Source organism: Erigeron canadensis, chromosome 1 (assembly GCF_010389155.1).
Source record: "Erigeron canadensis isolate Cc75 chromosome 1, C_canadensis_v1, whole genome shotgun sequence".
Classification (NCBI taxonomy): domain Eukaryota; kingdom Viridiplantae; phylum Streptophyta; class Magnoliopsida; order Asterales; family Asteraceae; genus Erigeron; species Erigeron canadensis.
This window is the reverse complement of record NC_057761.1, coordinates 12,159,179-12,183,940: the sequence shown is the minus strand read 5'-3', so window position 1 is coordinate 12,183,940 and position 24,762 is coordinate 12,159,179. Positions and strand designations below refer to the sequence as shown.

The 24,762-nt window shown below is 32.9% G+C and overlaps 1 long non-coding RNA gene and 1 pseudogene across 1 annotated transcript; one reads left to right on the top strand and one right to left on the bottom strand.

Moving 5' to 3' along the window:
* Positions 1-6,120: 6,120 nt before the first annotated feature.
* LOC122585076 lies at positions 6,121-11,692 on the bottom strand. Its single transcript, XR_006321649.1, has 4 exons — positions 11,433-11,692; positions 8,831-9,212; positions 6,394-6,604; positions 6,121-6,315 (listed from the first exon to the last, which is right to left on the bottom strand). It is a non-coding gene; the product is annotated as an uncharacterized LOC122585076 (long non-coding RNA).
* A 3,204-nt stretch (positions 11,693-14,896) lies between these two features.
* Positions 14,897-16,965, top strand: LOC122579984 (annotated as a pseudogene).
* Positions 16,966-24,762: the final 7,797 nt, after the last annotated feature.

Genomic DNA, 24,762 nt, shown 5'->3' with positions numbered 1-24,762 from the left:
ATTAAGCTTAACTATCTCCAACTTTGCGTCAACTAATTCTTTTTCCTTTTTTGAAAAGTCTTCTGTTAGTTGAGCGTATTGTTCATTTCCTACTTTTTCCATCAAAACTTACTCTTTTAGTTTTTCTTTTAATGCAAGAATATCCTTATCAGATGCACGAATCTTATCTTGATAAAGACTTTCTTGTTTTACCAATCCAGAATTTTTGGCAAACAAATAGTCGTTTTCCTTTTTAAACATGATGTTCTGACTAGTTAAGTTAATAACTGACTTATTCAAAATAAACACCTCAAGTTTTGAATCTGACACCATTTTACAAACGTCAATTATGGAAGATAAAGAACAAGATACCTTCTGATCTGCAGCCTTGTAATCTGCCATGTATGCAACAAAGTCTTCAGTTGTCATACCTTCAGGTATCACGAAGTTCTTCAACAGTTTTTCAATGCTCTTCATAGAAATGTCATCATCAGGAATCGATGACTCTTCCTTTTCTTCAGATGCTTTTACTCCTGTCCTTTGTTCACTCTCATATCTTATGGTCTCAGCAACATTACATACATTCTTCTAAACTATCTCAGATGCACTTTCTTCACTTGAGTATACAGCATAATCAATTGTTGCAGCTACCTCATCATATAATTCTACCATGTAGGCATGATTCGAGGTATCATCAGATTGTGTATCCCATTATTAAGTACCATCTGGATTTTGAACAACAACAGCCTCTGACTCCAAAAATGGTGACGAAACTGGCTGTTGTGGAGTAGCAGGATATGTAATCATTGCTTGCGTCTTATGATTACTTGGAGTAATACCGCCTTGATTGTAATTTTGACGACCAGCAACGGTATTATCAATCCTCTTAGGTCGTTGACACTCTCTTGCAAAATGACCAAATCTATCGCAGTTATAACATTTCACCTTGGATTTGTCAAAGCCTTTAGTGCCATTACCTATAGGTCTCCCAGTTCTCTGAGTGAATCTTCTGACCTTAATAGTAAGCATAGCTAGCTGCCATTGTAGATCCATTTCTTCCAAATCATCAGGATCTATTTGATTGTAATCCTCATCAATTACTGCAGGATCAGTAATCTTTCCTCCAATAAATGCTTCATGAGCATAACAAAAGTAAAATTTGTAAGTATTTCTATAATTTAATGGATTAAAATGGTAATTAAAATATATATAAATTAATTTATAAATTATATAAACCATGAACTTGATTAAATTTACATAACCAATGGTAAAAATAACTAAAACCTACCGGAGAAAAATAATTACAAGTGAAGAATCAAGTTCCATACCATTTAAAGATATATAATCAAGTAAAATTCACTAATTAATCACTATTATTAAATAAATAAGAATAATGCATAAATAAATGTATAAATCATAATATTATAAATCAAAAAGCATAAAAATCCGTAAATAATCAAAATATAATTATCCATGAATTTTAAAGACAATGCAGGGACTTAAAAGTAATTATAAGGAATTATTTCATTAATAAATTAATAAAATGAATAAATAATTAATTAAATAATATTTAATTAAAGGAATAGTTATAAATCAGAAAATACTCATAAATATAACTGTTATAAGATAACTAATGTCAAATAATACAATTGAGCAAAGTATACAATGGGAAATCATATAAATATAAGTCAAACTACCGAAATTTCAATAAACGTACAAAACCGTATAAATAACCTTCACCACCAAACGTCTTCTAACCAAATGATGTGAACAATATAATACACATGAATTCCATAATTAGAGAACAACCAAAGATGGGCAAGTCTACTAGCGTATATCTCATGATCTAGTTTACTAGTTCATGCAACACACACTTACGTTGTGTATACTTTAAATACCATGGTTTAGGCTTGCTTGAGGGACGACACCACTAGCCGAAGATCTCGCTTTTGATCAGCCTCTTTATGTACTCCAATCAAGTGAGTCATAGCCCCCTTTCAAACTATTTTATGTGTTTAACTATCGGGGTGAAAAACATGATATATAAATTAAATTGCTTTTATATATATATACTAGATTATTAACCCGCGTAATACGCGAGAGAACATATAAAAAATATAAAGTAAAAAATGTCAATGTGACACCAGAAATCCACCCTATCATATTCCAATAAAAGAACACGTTATGACGAAACCCTCAAACGTAAGAAAAACCTCTTTTGACGAGAATTAAACCCATGACTTTTGAATAAATTAATTATTAATTTTTTAAAATATCTTAGAGTTAACTTTTGTAAAAGATGCAAGCCTTTATAAATTAATATCTAAAATGAAGGCTTGATAAGCGGCATACATGTATTGGATTTATATATGACTAATAGAAAAACTCATGTCATCTTTTTGTATACGAAAAGATAGTTATTCTAATGACTTATCGATCAATCACAACTCTTGATTTTTTTAAAATGCCTTGATTTTTTTAAAATGCCTTGTATTTTTTATTTTGCTATATAATTATATATTAAAAAATATGGGCAACAAATACTTTAAGTATCAATTATACTAATAAGAGTAGATTACAAAAATTGTCTCTATGGTTTGTATATTGTATCATGAACCATCCATCGTCAGTAGTTTTCTCATTAACCATCCCTACAGTGGTAAAACTTTAAAGATAAATATGTTTTTTTAAGTTTAGTTTACTTTATTTAAAACTAATTATCATTTTAAACTTTTAACTAAGATTTAAATATAAAAAAAGTATCACCACCATTTCTCCTTTCATATTTTTTATATATTGTTTTTCATTCCTTTTTTAAACTCTATACATTACTATCTACAACAAAACTCATTCTTATCTACTCTTCAACTATCTAATATAATAGTATCTTTTCATCTTTAGCTATCATTAATTGGTATGTTAAGAAACAATGTTGCTGAGGTTAAAGTTGTTGTTAAATAATTAATTCTTAGTTAAAAAAATTATAAATTTAATAATTTTATAGAAATTATAAATGTTAATTTAACTCTTCTTAAGTTATTGGAGACTTGATGAATCCAAAATAGATTTTATTTATAAAAAAAGATAATTTGGAGAACTTATGAGAAGTATATGAAAATCAAAAAAATTAAAATAATAAGAGATAATATATAAATAAATTTGATATATAATTGTGATTATTTAATTGTAGGAGGGGATAAAAACAAGGTGTAGGTAAATTAATATTACTATTATTTAGTTTAGTCAAAGTTATTATTAGTTAACTATTATTAGTAGTTTGTATTAATTTAAAATTGGAAAGTGATGTAATCAAACTAATCCAATGGTCTTAATTTAAAGTAGCTTTTCATCTAAGGGTGGAGACTTTTTTAAAAATTAATTTAGGAAGCTCTTTTATTATTATTGTTAGATATGAAATGATTCTTGATATAATGATTTTGAAATGAAATTTTTTCTTATGTTCATGATGATAAATGTTTTATGATGAGTTTGAGTTCTGTCAACCCGTTGTCTTTTGGTACACTACTATTTACTTCGAAAGTGGAGGCCTGTAGTTAGAGAGTTGCGCAACTAGGTTTCGTCCACCCACCCATAAATGTAACGTTGGAAGGTTGGTTGCCTTTGTGACGACCTTATTATTATTAATACGGCACTTGATTGACAACTTGTGCTATGAAATGAATTATATATATTGTTGGACTTGATAAAATGGTAGTAGTAGTGGCTCAAGTATTTACTCATCAAAGTTTACTTAAATTATGCCCATGTGGCTAAATGATATTGATATTATTATGTTGGATATTATAAGTTGAACATACGCTTTGGAAATGATTATTTGAAAGAATACTTGGAAGTTTTATGACTCATTATCCTTGAATATGGTTGGTATATATATGTGTTGTTAGTTAAAACCTATGAACTCACTCAACTCTCGTAGTTGACACTTTTTCTTCATGCTTTTCAAGAGTAGAGCAGTAAGTTGGCTCCATGGACCGCCTCTTGGATGTTATGTGTTTGTTGTATGGTTGGACAAGTAACGCAAGCATTTGATCTTTTGATTATGAATTTGGTTATGTAATGTGTTTAAACGTCAACTTGAACATGAAATTTTTTGAATTTGAATGTCATTTAAAACTTTATGTATATGTTTTTACATTTAAATCTTTTGTACCATGTCGTTCTTTGGCATCTCGTGATTCCGCCTTAGTCAGGGTGTTACAAACTGAGGTTTCAACTTCTACGGCCAATGAAGGGATTCTTGGAGATAGCACAAGAATTACTGAGGCAACCCCGGTAACGACTATTGCAGGCGAAGATGCCACGTCGGAGCCTATCTCCTTAACTGGTAACGATGCATCTGCTTCTGAAGCAGTTGTTAAACCAGTAGCAGGTTCAGGTACTAGTGATCTGAACCTGGGCATATCTGATCAAAATGTTGCATCAGCTTCATTCTGGGATGAAGATGAGCCATCTCAGGGGAATCTTGATTCCCTTGCTGACTTTGAGTTTGATGAGGACCTATTGGAGGAGAACCAGTCGTCTGATTCTGAGCCAACCTTCAACCTCGCAAACGTCCAACCTCCCCCAGAAAATCAAAATTTAATTGTTGAACAACCATACCGCCGACCACCAATATCATAAGAACACCCACTATTTCATGAAGGCTCAACACCTGCATTTGTTACAAATCCAATCTTCTAACCACAATTACAACATTTGCACCCACAAATTCACAACGTTCCACCACCAAGGAATTACGATGTGCCAGAAGATCAAGAGAAGGAATTGGACTCAAAAACTGAATCTGAGGGTCCATCTAATGTTGTTCTGGAGAAGACTCTTTCTGGCCTTTGTACATTGCCTTTCATTGCTTTTGCTTCTACACAACCACCACCTCCATTGGTGTGGAAGAACAGTTAGAGAAGAATAATACCGAAGTCCAAAGCCTACTTCTCAAGGTGAAGGACTTATCTAAATCTCTAACTGCCAACACCAGGTCCTTGAATGAATTAAAAGGTGCTCAGATATTTCTTGGTACTGAGTTCACCAAGGTCGCTGGCAATGAAGGACAGGTGGGTGGGAAGCTCAATGAACTTGTGATGGCTTGTAACAGAATCAGCTCAGCCATTAGAGAAGCCTTCAAGCTGACCAAGAGAGATGTTCTTGTAACAACCCTTAATTTCCAATTAGTATAATTTACTTGGACTTATCTAGGTCTTTATCAACCCTCTAGACATTCAAAGCATAGCGATAATTGCCCCCTAGTATAGTGAAATACCTTAGAAATGCCATAAACAATAACTATAATCATTCAATACTCTCAAGCTATAAATTACTTCTAATCAAACTTGGTGAAATGTCAATGAACCAAAAATTTTATTTCGAGAAGTTGAGTTACATAAATAATTGTACAAGACTCACAAGTTGTGATAACAACCAAAAATCTCTATAAATGTCCAACAATTCAAAGACAAAGCTAATTAAAGTACATTTGAACACAAAAATATAATGACCATCTTGAAAATAGATTTATAAACTATTATGTACATAATACACTACAACAAAATGGGGCTTTTAGGACGCCCAAAACCGTCCTATAATGCTACTTTATAGGACCTTTCGTCTAATAGGACCAAGTGTAAAAGGGTTTCATGTAAAGCGGTCGTAATAAGTCATAAGCGTCCTAATAGTCCAAATACATATAAGGACACTTTTGCAATATCGTAACATTTGATTACCTACTTTTGTTATTTTAGTACCCATTATAGCGTCCTTAAAAGTTAGTTTATAGGACCCTTATAATGTAATACCATTGTTACGTTAGTACCAAAAAAAGGGTCCTAACATCTCAAACAAGATTATGAAACCAATTTTATGGTCGCATAATATGTCTATGTAAAACTTAAATAGCGTCCTAATAGATACATATAAGGACACTTTTGCAATGTCGTAACATGTAATTACCTACTTTTGTTATCTTAGTACCCCATTATAGCGTCCTTAAAGGTTACTTTATAGGACCCTTATAGTTAGCATAATAATTTTCTCATGAACAAAATACAAAATTAACTATTGCGTGGGTTGTGCATTGCACAGCCGGATACCCGCTAGTAAAATACTAATATATAGTTATTATGTATATAACCTGAAGAAATAAAATTTTATTATATTTCAAATACGCATGATCATTACAAACCCATTAAACATAAAAAAGCTATAACATTATTCAATATAAAGTCTTGTAAAATCTAACAAAAGAAATTAAAAGGAATGAAAGAAACACGAAGCTAGCACAGAATCCCATGTTATCATGTTTCCTCAATCCTCACAGACCACCTACAAATAAACCATTCTTGTATAAGCATTAAGGTACATGTTACTAAAATTAATAACACAAATTTAACAAATACATACCGAGATGAAAGGACAAGGCCATGCGATCATTGCACCAATACAATCTGCAATTGTAGAAGATAATCCATATGGTCTCACCAACATTTCATCTCTTTTTATTGGTACTTGAGCATTTACCCCACACCATCTCTTTCCAATCTCTTTACCACCCATTCTTTTGCTACAATCTCCGTTGGGTTAGAATACTTTTAAGGAAAACCTCATCTCCACCCTATATTTTAGTTTTCAAACAATCAAACTCTAGTTATAATAGTCCAAATCATTTCACACAAAAAATGAGTAACAATAAAGTGTCACACTAGCATTCTAACACTGTGAAATCAGATACACGCTAGTATCATTACCCGCGCTACGCCGCAAAATTTTAATAAGACAGCCACACCGACATATCATGTAAAAAAACCTCAACCGGAAAGAGAGTTATCTCATGCAAAAAAACAGAAAACGTAAACCGTATTAAGTAGTCTCATATAAATCCGACACCCATCCATTTTTACATATATATAGTGTTGCAATTGCAATTACAGAAGTATACAAAACAGAAGGTTAAAAGTAAAATGGGTTCTAGTAAAAAGGTATATATTCATCCATTAGAGCGCCGACTATACAGCCTTATGACCTTACCTTCCTAACCACAATCATCAATGAGTATAAATACTGGAATTTACCTAATCAGCCAGCAATTAAACAGAGAGTAGAGCTCTCAAACTAGTTTACAAATGATGTTATGTAAAATGACATCAATTTACTGTTACGTTTAAATATCTCTCCGTTTTCAAACAATAAATATTTAAATACTACTAAGCTACATCCTACATCTCCTATTTTTAATACAACAGTTTGCTTAATAACTATAGCGTGTCATATTTAGACAAAAAGAATATAAAATATTTCATGCTCAGATGAAAGGCCGAGCCTTAAGGATCGATCTGAAAGGACTGAGCAAAAAGCCAAGTAAAACCGACTCTAGAAACTACTGAGCTGATCCGATTAAAACATGTATTTGCTGAAATAAATGTATTCTTCAGAAAAATGTGTTACTGCACATACAAACTGATATTTAATCAACAAACTAACGAGTTGGACCTAGAAGAAAAGAAACTATCAAAATGAGTTAAGATAGATCAGGACTAAAGTAGGAATCTGAACTAACGACGTAAATCATGAAAGCACAATATTAACTAGTGAACTCATAGCAAACTGAACTAGCGACGTAAATCATGAAAACACAATCTTAACTAGTGAACTCATACAAATAAATCGACTTTCAAACTACCAAAATCACCCAAACACACTTGTCAAACAATGAACATATCAAACTCACAAGCTAAGATGTGAAGAGCCAACTAAAGAACTTAGTAAGTAAACTTTTGTAGCATTCTTTAACAAGTCATGTAAAAGGCAGACTTGTTAAAATCGTTTTTGAGATGGGCTCACAAGCTAAAATCTACCTTTTTTTTACTTCGAGATATTTCGTAGTCTATCTACAATAGCCACTAACAAAGCATTGAGTTCATCTATCCTAAACAAAATGAGTATTCAAAACCGTTAACAAAGATAAATGAACAAAAGTTACGGATTAATGTAGAGGTCACATCAAAATTACAAGATAGTAACTAATTCACAATCTGTAAGTATATTAAAATAAGTCATTTGGAAAGAAGATAAAGTATTCAATAATTTAGGATCCCAGACACAGATGCACCGAACATTGAACTAAAGTAAAAACATATTTTCCCAAACGCTGACCAGTGACCACTATATACTCTTCTAAATATCCATAGATATATAGCAGTATATATGTTTGCCTACACATGATCTGAACATGTCCCCTACTTGGTTGCATAACATTATAAGCAAGAAAAACCATAGTTATAGAAGAAAAGACCAACAGAACAATGACCACGCCAACAGAATCAGCAAACACGCACCAATAAGTAAAGGTGGCCATTTTGACCCTTCTATCTCTAAATGATTTGATCCCAGTTATGTTTAATTTCTAACGGTTCAAATGCATTCAACAAAAGAAGTTATAAAAATGAGGGAATTGGGTTACACGGGGCCCTAAAACCTGCTAAATTATTTATTCAACCAAAACTATTTTTCAACCAAGTTTATTTAATTCCGTTACAGCATGCCTTTTCTGTAATTCCGTCTAATAGATGATCACTAATATGATCTTAACTTTAGTAGTCAGATTGATACACTAATAACTGAAAAAAAGGATAACTATTTGAAAAAAAAAAGAAAAACAGAGTGTCAGCCTAACCCGAAGAACGCCTACTTTGAACTACCATTACACAACCCACTCATTTTATCCCCTTCACTAATGACCCATAAATGTAATCACTTCCGAGTGATATATCTGACAATTCACAGCACGCAGTAAGAAGCAGTATAAGGAAGGTTACGGTATTTCATTGGTATGTTTGCTTACCTTTTATAATTATAATTGACTCCTCCTGGCCCCGTAAACTATCTAACTGAGAACTATTCCCTGTTTCTTGATTGGCATTATTACTCACGGGTTTTTGTTCAATCTGGCTTGCACTGCAGCTTTCAACCGGTGTTGCACAGTGAACATCCATCACACATACAGCTTTTTCATCAAGAATAGGAGACACTTCTTTTTCAACTAAAGATACTGGATTCTCTACACCAGAAGCGACCACATTTTCATCCTATGGAAATTCGTTCTGGGATTTCACTCATACAGGAATCCATCCACATTTCCTTTGTTATCCTAGTGCACTAAACTCACCCCAAAAATAGGTGATTTTGGTTGGTTATCGGCATCAGGACTAACATGAACATCAGACCTGTCATGAGATGACCTTTTATCAGATTATGTAACAGCAACTGACAATGAAAAGAAAAAAAGGAAGAAGTTTATACAACTAAAATGTGATAAACATGTAAATGTGGCAGTTTCAATTCATTTATAAATGGGCTGATCTGGTCAATATTTAACCCGAAATAGATCAGTATAAAAATGTACTCAGTTATTTAAACAGGTCAAATGAATAAACGATTGTTCAAAGCCAATTCTTAAAAATATAAAACCTTCTGTCAAAAAAATTCAGTTTTGCATGGCTATTGTAAAAATACTGTCCTATACAGTGAAAGTGAATGCATTTATCGTTTGTTAGAAAAATTGAAACAAAAGCGTTACACATCAACCTATCCCACTCCGGCCCTTGCTAAATAAGATGTTTTGACCTGTTATACATACAGGCCATCTTGCCCCTCCTATATATACATGTATCAAATAAGCCTACATAGCCTATGATCATAATTATAATATACCTTGTTCAATTTGAGCAGGCACGCTAGATTCGAAATTATAAGCTATTATTGTATTCTCTTTTTCCACTAATTCACACAAAGTTTCCAGAAACCTACATTACCAAACATGACATGATGGCTTGCAAAGTAGACGGCACAAGAACTTCCTAAGTTACCCATCTATATGGCTTTCCTACTAAAAGGTTTCAAAACCCCTTTGCAAGCCTAGAAGCACGGGCCGCATGGCCACGGTGTGGTCAATTCAGGAGGCGGCAGAGGCATGCCATGTGCATCTCTTTGAGGTTACTTAGGTAATGTATAACTATAACAAAACTGGCTCTCAGCAGCTGCAATAACTAAAGCAAAACTGGCTCTCAACAGTTGCATTAACTAGAACAAAAGTGCAGAAAATAGCTCTAGAGCCCTACAAGCACAGACAGCAAAGCAAGTACATAATTTTTGCACCCGGGTAGATATTATCTATACTAGCTTAAGCACCCGGGTAGTATTAAGTTAGCTGATTAATAATTTTTCAATTATGATGTGAATGTTAAATATGAAAAAAGCGACAACATGGTCGATTGCGTAATAACTAACAGTTATAGCAGCAGACCCTAAAAGTTTATTGCACTAAAATGGAAAAAAAAACAATAGAAAAGTGTCCAAAATAGAACATGATACCAATATTAAATCATATTTTGATCATACAACAATAAAAAGTAAGACATTTCAATGTGTTAAGGTCTCCAAATTTAGTTTAAAAACCTAATAGCGAAAAATGATCAGTAAGAGACAATTTTTTCTTACCGGATCTAAAAGATCTAGGATATGCTATAATTGTTAAAACCTATATAACCCGATCTACATAACCCGGAATTTAATCAACCCGGCTGAAGTTAATCAGTTGATGACACCTGAATAAACTAAAAAGATAATTAGGAACACAACTAATGATTTTACTGGCTTAGGCAAATATATTAAAAAAAGACTACTTCAAGAGTAGTTGTTACTTAATTTTACTCGAAAACAACAGAAAATAAAAGTAAATGTTAAGATGAAGCACACAAACTTTCCGTAAACCTACATTACTAAACATGACATGATGGCTTGCAAAGTAGATGGCACTAGAACTTCCTAAGCAAACCCATCTATATGGCTTTCCTAATAAAACGTTTCAACCAGAATAACCCCTTTGCAAGCCTACAACTACGGGCCGCGCAGGCACGATGTGGTCAATTCAGGCGCTGCAATAACTAAAACATAACTAGCTCTACAGCCAACAAGCACAGACAACAACATCCCATCCAACAATTTCCATTCAGCAAGCTATCAGAACCTAATTCGTTGCATGGCAGGATCAACTTACATGGCAGGATCAATATCATGACAAGCTGAAATTACTATTCCTCCCAAACAAACATATAAACAAGTCAAAGATAGAACCAGGAAACTTTTGATAATAACGATAAAACATAATTTTGATTCTATATCTACATATCAAAACCCCTAAATCACATAACGCCATGAAATAGTATACGAGTTTTATCCCAAAAATACATAACGCCAATAACAAATTCTAAGTCATTCAATATCAAAACCCCTAAATCATATCAGTGTTCATCATTCTATAATAAATCATTTTATAATAAATTTAATATGTTCATCATTCTATAATAAATTCTATAATAAATCATTCTAAAACAACAAATAATAATAACTATAATAAATCATTCTAAAACCCCTGAATCCATTACCTATTCAGTTCGAAATGTACTAAAAATCGGTGTTTTGACAATGACAGCAAAATCGGTGTTTTGATGTTGGATACAGTAATAAAATCGGTGCCGTGAATTTCGAAGCGCGAAAATTTCTATCAATTATTTAGGCGGGCTTGATAATGATAGATAGATACAGAAATACAGAATATATGAATTTAGGGGTGTATGCATTGATTTGTGAACATTGATTTGTGAAAATGGTGAGATGATTTGTGAATATTGATTTGTGAATATGGTGAGATGTTTTGGAATATTGATTTGTGAATGACTCAATCATGTAATATACTTTTAATTTTAATTAATTAAAAAAATTTTAAAAACGCTAAATGCAGCCTTTGTTTTAATATTAAAAGCCCTTATTAATTTTTGAAAAATATAAACCTTCTTAATTATCTCCATTTCTGTATTATATATCTCCTATTTTAAGAAATTTACATCTCCATTTTTTTTTGAGAAATTTACTAAACTTGATTTGTATGTTAAATATAGGAAAGAGTGGAACTATATGAATGAGAATTATTAATAAAAATTTAAGTTATATATTATATATCATATATCTTTAAACTTTAAGTAGATTTGTTTTGATATAAAAAGATTTATGAGAAAGTTTTAAATATAATTATCTTTTTAATAAGAAAACTAAAAATAAATCAAAAATCAAAAAAATTGAGAGAGCTTTAGGCCGAAAAAAAAACTTAAGGATGTCAAATGTATCATCGGCCTACTCTTTTAGTTATATGATAGATAACCGTCAATTACCTCTTTTTTACTTAATACATACAGACATTATTTATATATTCGGCACTTAATGACAAAAAAAGGGCCTTAATCCCATTACTTTGACGTGAATAATCTAATACTAATACTCTATTATATTGTTTTACTAGTTAATCAACATATGTATTATAACTTTTATTATAGATATATTATAACTCGGTTTTCAGATACTAAATTGACTAAAACAATAAATTTATAGTAAAGAAATAAAGAAACTGCTCAGTGTCGTCTTTCGTGTATTTTGAGCTCCAATATCTCAATGATGTATGAGGGAGGTTAAATGGTAGACAGACCTTATTAAATCAAGATTACTCCGATGGAATTATATTATGTTGTCTTTTATTAAATTGTACTATTATATTTAAAAGTGGTGATAAATGATAATATATCAAATTTTTATTTTTATACTTATTAAATCAAGATAATGTTATCAGTTTTAAACCAATGGTGTTATTTAAAAATAATACGATTTTAAATATTCTTATTAAATATTTGGATCAACACTCGTAATTAATGGGACCCAAAACAGTGGTAGCATAAGACTGTCTATACCATAATGGTAGGATAAGACTGTCTACTGAAGTATTGGGAATCCACTACACTACATGAAATTTAAAACGCTGGGATAACTTGTTAGCATTACATACATAAATTGACACAAATTTAAGATATGATGAATACGAGAAACCATCGTGGAGGCAAACCTCTCTACACCATCGCGGTAGGGATAAAGCTTTCTTTGATAAACACGTGAGGTTTTACTTAAAGATTAATTTATGTTCAAACAAAAAAAGTAAAAAAACTTATAGAAAAAAAATACTATTTATGATTTTATTTATAATAATTTTTATAATATTAATTTAGTTAAAGATGACTTCACATTTTAAGAAAACTAAGTATACTAGTAGTGTAGTATACTTATTTTGTTTACTAGTCCTTGAACCAAGGTTTATTTTTGAATGAATTCTCTAGAGTTTCAATCCAAAATTGATTTATATTTTGGTTAGTAGTGACTTTGTTACCATTATGCGCAATCCAAAATTGATTTATATTTTGGTTAGTAGTGACTTTGTTACCATTATGCGCATACATCAACACTTTTTGTTATTTTGGATTTTTGGCATTCGAAGTCTTGGCCAAATTATATTTTTGCTTAGATTATTTGCTTTAGGTTGCTTTTTTTGGTATAGGACTAAAATATACGTATCTAAATAATCCAAATGACCATTACTAGTTACTGTCCATCTGTCGGTAGGGATGTGCACGGGTCAAAACCCGGCCCGACCCGGACCGAACCGGCATGTCCCGTGACCCGTGATTGCATGTAAATTGGAACCGTGACCCGACCCGTAAACCACCCGGGCGGGTCGGCTCGGGCCCGGGTTTTACCGGGTCGGGCTCGGGTTTTAAGGGTTGCCCCGAAAATTTGTTGGGCTGCTACTGAAAATAGGGTTGGTTGATGCAGTGAGTTGATGGCGACGATGATCTTGAAGTAAAAGAATACGTATTGATGATAAATTAGAATAATTTGTCATCTCAAACGACGGTGTTGAACTGTTGTCGATTATAAAGTGGTGGTCCCGTCGATTGCCCCTGTTGTGCATCTCGTCCTTTTTCTTCTTTTTGTGGGTGAAGTGTTTTTGTCTCAGACTACATATATTTATATATGTGATGTGAAGTGTGAATACTTTAATGTGTGTCTCCACCTCTACTCTCTGGTTTTCTAATTTTCTTTTATATAAAGAAAACAAAAATATAATAAACTAATTAATATTGGGAACTCAAAAGGTATAGTAATATTAAATTATAAAAACTATATCTAGATGTAGTAATACAAAAACTCAAACGTGTCTACTTCTCCAACACACATTTAATTTTATTTATGTCAAGACTTTATAGAAAATAGGACCATTTCATTGACCAAGATTTTCAAAATCTTTTCTTCTTTGGGTTCACACATATAGCAATACATATATCCTGCTCATAAAATCTCATCATCATTATTCTAAATTTCTAAATCTTCTGCTCATCCGCTCTCATCGGCTTGTTCTTGTTAGTATGAGATATATATATATATACATATTTTATATATATTACATGTATATATACGGACATATATATATATCATATTTGTATATATATTAATATATTCTTCTACTCATTCTCTTGTTCCTGCTTCAATATACACCTTTTACATCATATATCGTAAATTCCATACCTTTTTTTTTCAACTTTCGGGTTTCACGGGTCAAACCGGCAAATCACGGGTTTTGACCCGGCCTGGACCGTACCCGGGAATTCAGTGAAATGCTAACCTGTGAACCGGCCCGTTTGGTCTCCGGTCGGGTCGGTTAAGGTCAGTTACGGGCGGGTCAAAGACGGGTCACGGGTTTCCGGGTATAAAGCTCATCCCTATCTGTCGGTGTGCATGTAGACTGTTCATCCATACTCTTGAACTTTTAGATTATGAGATTTTTTTTATTGGGTATTCCTGCTGTATTTGTATTCATATAGTAGCTATTCTTGTCTTGAATAAGTTTTTTTTGAGATCAGGATTTCATTTTGTTGTAGCAGTTTAGTAGGTCTTCGAATACTTTGAACATTTTGTAATTCTGAGCAGTTTTGTCATTACTCATGTATTTAGAATTAGATAGAGTAGATACATGACTGACGTTATGTAGATAACCATTTGGGTGCTGAGGTAGCTAGAGCTGTACGAGCACCAATTTTTTAATTAGTTGACTTGAAACATGTAAGCCATCATGATGAACCAAGTTTTGTTAACTCATGTTCTGGGATAGTATGGCTGATCTGGAATTGGAATTCTTTTTGCTTGTCTGTCGGGTTTCAGGTACCTCACATATCCATTACTTATATTGTTTGAGTTGTGTTGTTTTGACTGCCTATAATTGGAAGTCAAAGTTTGCTTTAATAAACCTTGGTTCAAGGATATAGTTGCTGGAGGATTTACGCATGAAGATTTTATGAATGAAGCCTTCTTACGAATGACTGCAGCAGAGCAGGTTAGCTCTTTTATGTACTTTGTTCATCCCCTTCAATTTCTGACGTCTTATTAAAATAGTTGTGGTAATTTTGACTCCTCAAAATATATAATAACATTACACAAGTGTTTCTGAAATTACCTGTTTATTTAAAGACGAAACCATCTAAATCTTTCTATTAAATAAGTTAAAATAAAACAGTATTATCTTTATGTTTGACACACTACCTATTTTGAATTTTTTTAATTACCCGGAATAACTAAACCAAAAATTACGTGCTTTGACCTTTACCCCATCTGCTTTTCCCACCCATCTCCAGACCTTTGCATTAGAGCGGGGTCTCTGTTCACTTCTTGTTGGGGAAGTTGATGAATGGCTTAAACGATGAGAACTCACCATACTGAGATCCATCTATTGCTACATTTGTCATTGAATATTCTAGAGATGATCCCGAGAACGATCTTCTTCCTAGTCTTTGTAAGTTGTTGGAAACATGGTTGATGGAGGTGGTTTTTCCTAGATTTAGAGAGACAACTGATGTCCAGTTTAAGCTTGGTGATTACTATGATGATCCTGTTGTACTGAGATATTTAGAACGGTTAGAGGGAGTTGGTGGTTCACCGCTGGCAGCAGCAGCTGCTATTGCTAGGTTTGGTGCTGAAGCTACTGTAGTTCTTGACAGTGTAAAAGTGGGGGCAATTCAGGCTTTACAGAAGGTCTTTCCTCTTGGACAGGACTCACAGAGTGTCAGGCGTAATGATAAAAGTGAGTTTGGTGATTCTTTTGTGGTTAAAACGGAGTTTGACAATGGAGGTGTGGTTGCTGATATAGTTAATGTTCCTGTGGAAAATTCTTTAAATGAGAATGAAGAACAAGAACTGATTACTAACCGGATAAAAGATTTGTCTGTCAAGATCATGGCTGGCGGCATGCTTCTCAGATTGATGACTTTCGCGGTGTTTAAACTTATGACGACTAAGAGAGTCTCTACCCCCTTTAATGAAATTAGTTCTGCTATTGCTTCAGATGTCATCAATGTAGGTAAGATATATAAAAAACATGTTAAACTGTATTGTGTATAACTGAAATACTTCCAATTAGCATTTTTTTTATAATCAATATTGTTATGATTCTTTTTGATGTTGTATTTGCCTATATGGTAGGAATCACTGCACACCTAACTTTCTAGAAGTCATCCATTAAATACAGAGTTGGCAAGTTGGATAGATTGGGCTGGGTAAATGGATTAGGTTGATGGGTTTCCTTTATGAACACTTTTTTGGTACTGTGGTTGTTATTTTGGAATAAGTATATGTTTCTTTGGTAATCTTTTGCTTTGCAGCTGCTTGATGTGTCTTGCATTTAGATTTTATTGGTTAATTGTGTAATTTATAATGTTAATTTTGTGTATATATTTTGTCTTGGTAATACCAGGTGATAGGTGAACTAGGTGCATTTTGCAGAGGACCAAAAGCCTAGGTTGAACTGTTTAAATTGTGATTGATATGTAGAATTGTTGGTTAACTGCATGAAACCGTGTTACTAAGAACTTCCAGAATGTGGTGATTCTACCTTGATCTTAAGGAGGCTAGTTATCCTGTATGTGGGGTACTTGTACCGTCTATGAAGCATGAACTTACAAGGTATCTGAATTATGCATGTACAAAAATAATAGGTAAATGCTTGGTTTTGAATCAGTATGAGAAAACACCATATAGTCTTTTTTGTTAGTTGGATATGGCCCATTTTTTGGTTTTTTCCTATATTGATACGAGTTGGGATACACATGAAGTCCTCATATCGATAGTGGCCATTTGCTACATGGGATGATTCAAACTATGCCATTTCATTTTGTTTTGCAAATGGTATAAGAGCTTTATATGAACTGGCTATGTTATTAGGTTAACTACTTTAATTCCTTAGGATTTTCACTGAATTTATAGGACTACTCTTCCTTGTTAATAGAGCGAGTGGTGGACTTTATCAAATCTAAGTTGAGCTGTTATTGTGTCATTTTTCTCTATTGGTTCATAGAATACTGGGATAATGCTTTTGTCATTAAACATTGAAGAAATTGGGGTCATGGAAACATAGCTGTGTTTTTGTATGTGTGACGAACTAAAGTAAGTCGTCATAAACACGAGCCAGTATAACTGTACCATTGTTTTGTTATAAAGGCCGAGTTGCATTCATGTGTCAAACTAACGCTTATAAGCTACTGGAACTTGGATTTGTTTAACTAATCACCTGTCAAGAGGGTAAGCAGTTATATAACTTTTCCATCGCGCAGATAGGTCTAGAAGTATGAAAAACAAATGAGACATTATGGACAAGGACTTACCAACCGTTGGTGTGGATACAATATTTGATGATTAATATAAAATACTACCCGGATAACATCAATCAATGTTTTTATATACATGGTCGTTGTGCAGACTTTAGATATACCCAAATACCTAATCATAGCTTTCAACAACCACCACTTTCATGAAATACAATGATTGACTCGAGTAGTTTTGACTGTTGAGGTTTTGACAAAGAACGGTTAACTTTTTTTAAAAATATATTAACAAATAATGACTACACAGCAATGAACACTGGGCTATTAATTATGTTATAAATTAGGGTAACACAAGTATCAAATATTCTTTTAAATTATGTTATTAAAATAAACTTTAAAGAATAAATATTAATTTTATAAAATTGATGTTAAATTACTTAAATATAAAGTGTCTTGTTATGGTGTATTATAATAAAACATAACTAATAAGTCTCCTTTAAAAGTTATAGTTAAGAAAACGTTTAACGAATAAGCATCTTATAAAACTGATATTTTATGACTCAAAAATTTAAGTGCCCTATTATGGTATATTATAATAACGCCACACTAATTAAGCGTCCTATAATGGTTAAAGTTTTAAGACGCAAGTGTCAAGTGTCCTAATAAGTTATGGTGTGATAAAACTCTAGCAAATAAATGTCCTATTAAACTGATGTTTTATGACTTAAATATCAAGTGTCTCATTAGGGTGTATTATAATAATATCATAATGATTAAGCGTCCTATATAGGTCAAAGTTTTAGGACCCAAGTATCACATGTCCTATTAAGTTATATTCTAATATGACTTCGACAAAAAAAGGTCCTATAACATAGAGTTGTTATGACTTAAGTACCAAGGGTCATATTATGTTATGTTATAATAGGACCCCAGTGTTCAAGTGTCCTATTACATTATCACATAAGAAGACACTACCAACTAAACGTCTTATAAAGTGATATATTAGGATCCATATTTAAAGTGTCATATTAAGTTATATGTTAATAGGACACCAAAAAGTCATCCATCCTATTGAATAACTTCTTAGGACACCTTTTAAGTAGCATATGTTATATAAAGACCCTAAACGCTCATCCGTCATATTAAATAATTTTTTAGGACACTATTTTCAAAGCATCCCACATAAAGGGTCCTATAAAGCCCTTTTTGTTGTAGTGATAGTAAGCTTGAATAATAATAAGTACATAAATATATTGCAACATTTGAGTAAGTCTTCCAATTAAAAGATATGCATACAACTTAAACTTATTATAAATATAACTCTTATAAAATCCACCAATCAACATACAACTAACCGACTTATTCTTACACTCATACATAAATATACACCACATATACTTACACTCATGTATATATATATATCATGAACCTAGACATATGTTGGACTCCATACACATCAAATTCAAACTACACACCACTCACAACTTCACCTAGCCAATCCATGAGCCTCCATCACTTCAACCCATCTATTAGCAAGCTCCCAACCCATTCTTTCCCCTCTCTCTCTCTCACGACAACACATACACACACACCCCCAAATTTCACTTTTCATTTCATTTCTTACAAAGACACAACACACATTTTCTCTTACACCTATCTCTCCCTCTTTTCTCTCAATCTCCCACCTTTTCTCTCTCATTTTCTCTTAGATTTTCTGCATTTTATCCTCTTTTCTTCCTCTCTATTTTGGTTTAAATAGTCAAGAAAAATGCAAGACAAAATCAATCTAAACAACAACAATAATAAGGGTTTATTAAGGATTAGTCAAGGATTATATCAAGCTAAGATTAAGGGTTATGTCAAGCAAGGATTAAGGTTGTTTGAAGCTTTGAAAGCCATGAAATTTCTGCCCAAAAACCATCTTCAAAATCGAGTTCATCAAGGGTATAAATCTTCATCTCTTTGTTTAATCTATCCTGTTTTTACTTATACTCAAAGATCTTTATCAAAAAGTTATATTTTCTTCAAGTTTTCTTTGAAAAGCACACTTGATGAAGGCAAGTTGATAGAATCTTTTCTTTCATGCTATTGCATGTCAAGATCTAGAGGAAAGATTCAAGGATTCAACAAGTATAAGACCCAAAAGTGTCGTTTTATGTTAATGTATAGTGAAAGTGACTTTTTGCTTGAAGAAAATAAAGATATATTTGCATATACTCATAAATATATTTCTGTATATTTTCATGGATATACTCATTTTGAAGTTAAAAGTTAGATTTAATAAAGGTTTTGTTGTTAACAAGGTTAGATCTTGTCATGCATATACATAAGTTGTGTTAAATTAGTTGTTAAGAGCTTGGACTTGAGATGGATCTTTGAAGGATGATTGATGAACTTGAAATTGATTGAAATTTGTATATTTGATGTTAGGAGATACAAAAATAATTGATAATCTTGTTAGTGGTAATTTAGAGGCTAAAACAAGCAACCAACACCGTTGGTGGGATGCATTAACCAATAAACATTCTGACAGAGTTGGTCTTCTGTCTTGTAACGAATAAACTGAACATGTGAGGGCATTTTCAAGCAAAACTATCAAAATAAAAGTTATAGACAAATAAGTTAACATTAACCTCCAACTGTAATTACTCAAAAATACTGAACCAAACAAAAGATATTATTTTTCTACTGAAACTAGTCAAAACTGTAATTTTGTATGAATATTTTATAAATTTTAACAATTTTTATCTCCTGAACCAAAAGGATCTAAGAGGTCATACTTGGTGGAAAGTAATTTCAATGTGTCGTGAACTTAAAATAAAATCATGGGCTATTTCTAACAATCAGAACATCAAGAACTTTTATAAAACTTCTGATGTCACAAGCAATGCCCATTCGAGACAGTTTGTGTTTGGATCATTTTTAAGGACACCAAACATTATCCAAAAATTCACCAAAAATTCACCAAAAATTCACAAAAATATTAGATACATATAAGTCTCTTTGTAAAAATCATGAAGGTCCAAATAATTCGGCTTGACCCCAAAATAGTAGCCAACATTTCATAAAAATGTGAAGTAAAAACAGAAAAATTTGAAAGAAGCTAATCATTAGTGTAATGGGCTAAAAGATGCACTAAGGAGTTAATGGGCTAGCCCGGCCCAACTAATGAACCCATAAGGAATATAAATCAGTAGGCCCTTGGCCCAATAACCACTATGATCCATTAATCACATAACCCAAATAAGGTTAAGCCCAATAACTAAATTAAGCCCAAGTCACTTAAAAACCCATCACATTTTGGCCCAATTGATAATGGCCCATAACACTTAAACAAATTTCATGAGATCAGTTTAATCAAAATAAAACAAAGATAATTAAGTGAGATAGACATAAGTAATTATGTTAACCAAGCTATATAATGATATCACAAATGCTAATTTGCGCTAAAAATCGGCTACACAACAAATGATGAATAAGGTTAACATAACTTAATATGGCATTTCTATATGATAACCTAATATGCCAAGTGAAACCACAAATGAAGCCAAGTTACCAAGAACCTAACAACTTATAACTACGCATGTAATGAAAGTAACCTTTTACACCATCAATCTCTACAACCAAAACGATGCAAGTGTTACCAATATACTTGGATCCCACAATTGATAACAACATAATGAAAATGGCATTAATAAGTGATGGCTTAAGATAGGAACTTACGTAAATTAGCCCTATCGTAAGGATAGTCTTGGCTTGAAATATGATGGAGGAACATAATGGATATATGGTCAAGGAAGTTATAGATGGGAAGTACCCATTTTGGATAGATGAGTATAATATGCGACATATCAAGGTGAGTCATAGCCCCCTTTCAAACTATTTTATTTGTTTAACTATCGGGGTGAAAGGCATAATATATAAATGAAATTGCTTTTATATACATATACATGAAATGATTTTTTATAATATGATTTTGAAATGAAATTGTTTGGTATGTTCAATGTGATAAATGTTTTATGATGAGCTTGAGTTCCGTCAACCCGTTTTCTTTCGGTACACTACTATTTACTCTGAAAGTGGAGGCCTGTAGTTAGATAGTTGCGCAACTAGGATTCGTCCACCCACCCATAAGTGTAACGGTGGAAGGTTGGTTGCCTTTGTGACGACCCTCACTTCCAGTCCGACCATAGCGGTGTTCTAGCTACTTTAAATTTAAATGGTCGTCTCCATGGCACGACCCTATTTATGAATAAAGCACTTGATTGACAGCTTGTGCTATAAAATGAATTATATATTGTTGGACTTGAAAAAATGGTAGTAGTAGTGGCTCAAGCATTTACTCATCAAAAATTACTTGAATTTTGCCCTTGTGGCTAAATGAAATTGATATTATTACGTTGAATATTATGAATTGAGCATACCGTTTGGGTATTGAACCCAATCTTGAAAGTTGTTGAATTTGGTGATAATGGAATATTGATAACCAAATGATTTTGAGTATGATATACGATAAATCGATTGATATATTTTCTCTCATAATGATTTTGATAAATGAGAACTTTATAAGTTACCATAGATTCTTCCAAATCTTGAAATGACATTATAGTATTTGGAAAGCTTGATGGTTTGATATGAGAATTTTGTCGGTCTTATGGATTGGGAAATTCGAAATGTAACAATAATATACTTTCTAAGTGTTAAAATGGACATGTACCAAGATTTATATAAAAAATCTATGCACTCACCAACTACGTTTTCGTAGTTGACACTTTTGCTTCATGCTTTTCAGGAAATAAGCTTAAGCATTGAGTATTTATATGCTTCATGATTATTTGCACTTCACTTTCAAGTCAAATATCAAAGTTTGTGATGGGCAATGGAATCCGCCTTCATCATTGTAATATACTATTCATGTGCTTGATATTTGTTTCGTGAACTTAATATCCAAGTATGGTGGACGCATTTGTACTTGGAAATTGGTTCACATGCTTGTACATTTGTAAATTCTTTTTATCAAATAAAGCTATGGTGAATGTTATTTATAATCCTTTGTTTTGAATACTCGACTTTCTGTACATCTCATTGCTCCGCCTTAGTTGAGGTGTTACAGTTCAGACCTCTGTTGTTGCAAATCTGACATCTAGTGTTGACTTGATAAAGAATGAAGTCTTGGTAGTTGGTAAGGAGGTGAATAAGTTGGTTAAAAAGCCTGGGGTTGATGATGTTATTGAGAAGGTGCATTTGGAGTTGTCTCAGAATTTGGTTGCTCAGCTGACAACTACCATTGCATCTAAGTTTGAGGAAAGGGTCAAAGAGATGGCTGAGGACTTTACAACAAAGGCAAATGAACGGGTGGACACGGCTGTTGAAGAAATTAAGAATTCTGTGTCCACTCTTGACAAAACTGTACAAGACCAGTCTCAGAAACTAGATGATATTCTGACCCTCCTCAGGAAGGAGCCTGCAGCTGTTGTTCCTCCTACTCCTTCTCCCCCATCCTTTACCGAAGAAAATAGAAAGATGCTGAAAGAAGTTTTCGAGCATTAGAAGTTGAACCTGAATTCTTCATTCAGATTAAGGGCTCAGTTTTCAACTATGTCGAAAGGATTTTCTGACAGTATGATGAATCAAAGTTGGGAACCTCTGCAGGGCATGCAAAAAGCCATTGAATTATACTCGAAGATGACTGCAGAAGTCCCCAAAGGGGCAAGCGATGTGCCAATTGGTTGGATTGCAAGTTCTCAAGAACTTATTAAAGCAACAAAGAAGCAATCTGAAGCTGAGGGGGAACTTCAGAGAAAGAAGGAATCTGAGATTGCCAAGGCAAAAGGCAAGGCTCAAATGGTGGAAGAACCCAAGTCCAAGGGAAAGAAAGATTCTGGACTTGTGGTTGGTGAAACGGTTGATGAGCAAGGTTTTCTGCTAACTGATCCAAAAGCCGATGAAAACAAGTTGAAAGCCTTGCAGAAACAAGTGTCTAATCAGTTCATTGCCTTTATAGAAAACAAGATGAGAGAAAGAGAACAACATCAAAAGATAGGGACTCTTGATCATATTGATGCTGCAACTCTTGGTCTTTCATTGGAAAGATATCAGAAAATTAAAGAAGATGCAAGAGTACAGAAGGCTTTGGCTGATATGACTAAGTATGAATATATGGGGTGAATTACTCACCTCTGGAACAAAAGCTGGACCATCTCACCTTTCAGATGTCTAAAGAAGACTTGGTGAAAAATAGAGAAAAGGAGATGGCAAATAAAAAGAAAAACATTCTGGCTGAAGTTCAGAAGGTTGAGAAGCAGTTGACAAAACCGCCATCATTGCCCAAAGTGACTGGACCTCGAACTTCAAGGAAGCATGAAGATGCTGCTGCAGCCCAAAAGAAAGCTGAATTGGCTCAGTATGAGTATTATCTGAAGCATCGATGCTTGCATTTTAGACTTACAAACATGTATAAATAGAAGTCTAAAAATGCATGTGATATTTCAGAACAAATAGGGGGAATTTGTTGGGTCGAAAATCGACCAAGTGTAATTTGTTCAGAAATATCTGAAGTTCAGAGAAGATACTTGTACAGAAATTCTAAGGAGTCTCTCAGAATTAGTTCTCTGAAGCTTCCCTCAGATCAAGATCAACACATTCTGAAGACGTTCATTCTGAAGTCAAGTCGAAGACTGAAGACTGAAGAAGAGAAACTTCTGAGAAGCAGAGCTCTTAGAAGATTCTATCTGATTGAAGATCTGAAGCGGCTCAGTGAAAAAGTATTTACAACACTTTTTCACTGATTACGAGGAAGTCTTTTTGCAGTACTTTAACTACCTTTACCCGGTTAATAACTTTATACCTGGTATCGTGCTAGTTTTAGCATAAGGTTGTGAATAAAGTATGTTAAGTCACATCAAAGAAACTTACATACTTTACCTTAATCAAACATGTTAGGGATTTGTCCTACAATTATATAAATGCACCCAACCATATTTGTACGGCATTTGCCACGTCATCAAGACATGTTTGCCTATAAATATAAGACTTCTCACACTTGCAAAAATTCTTGGAACTTTGGCATTGCAATGTGTGATATATACTCTAAGTAAACTTACGAGTATTTCCTTGTTGTTTAGATCATTTGTATTTCAAGGTTATTTAGATACTTTCACAAGTGTGATTATCTTTGTTCCGCAACAACCTTTGTATTTTGTTTATAGAAATAAATAAAATACATTGAAAAATACATCTTGACTCT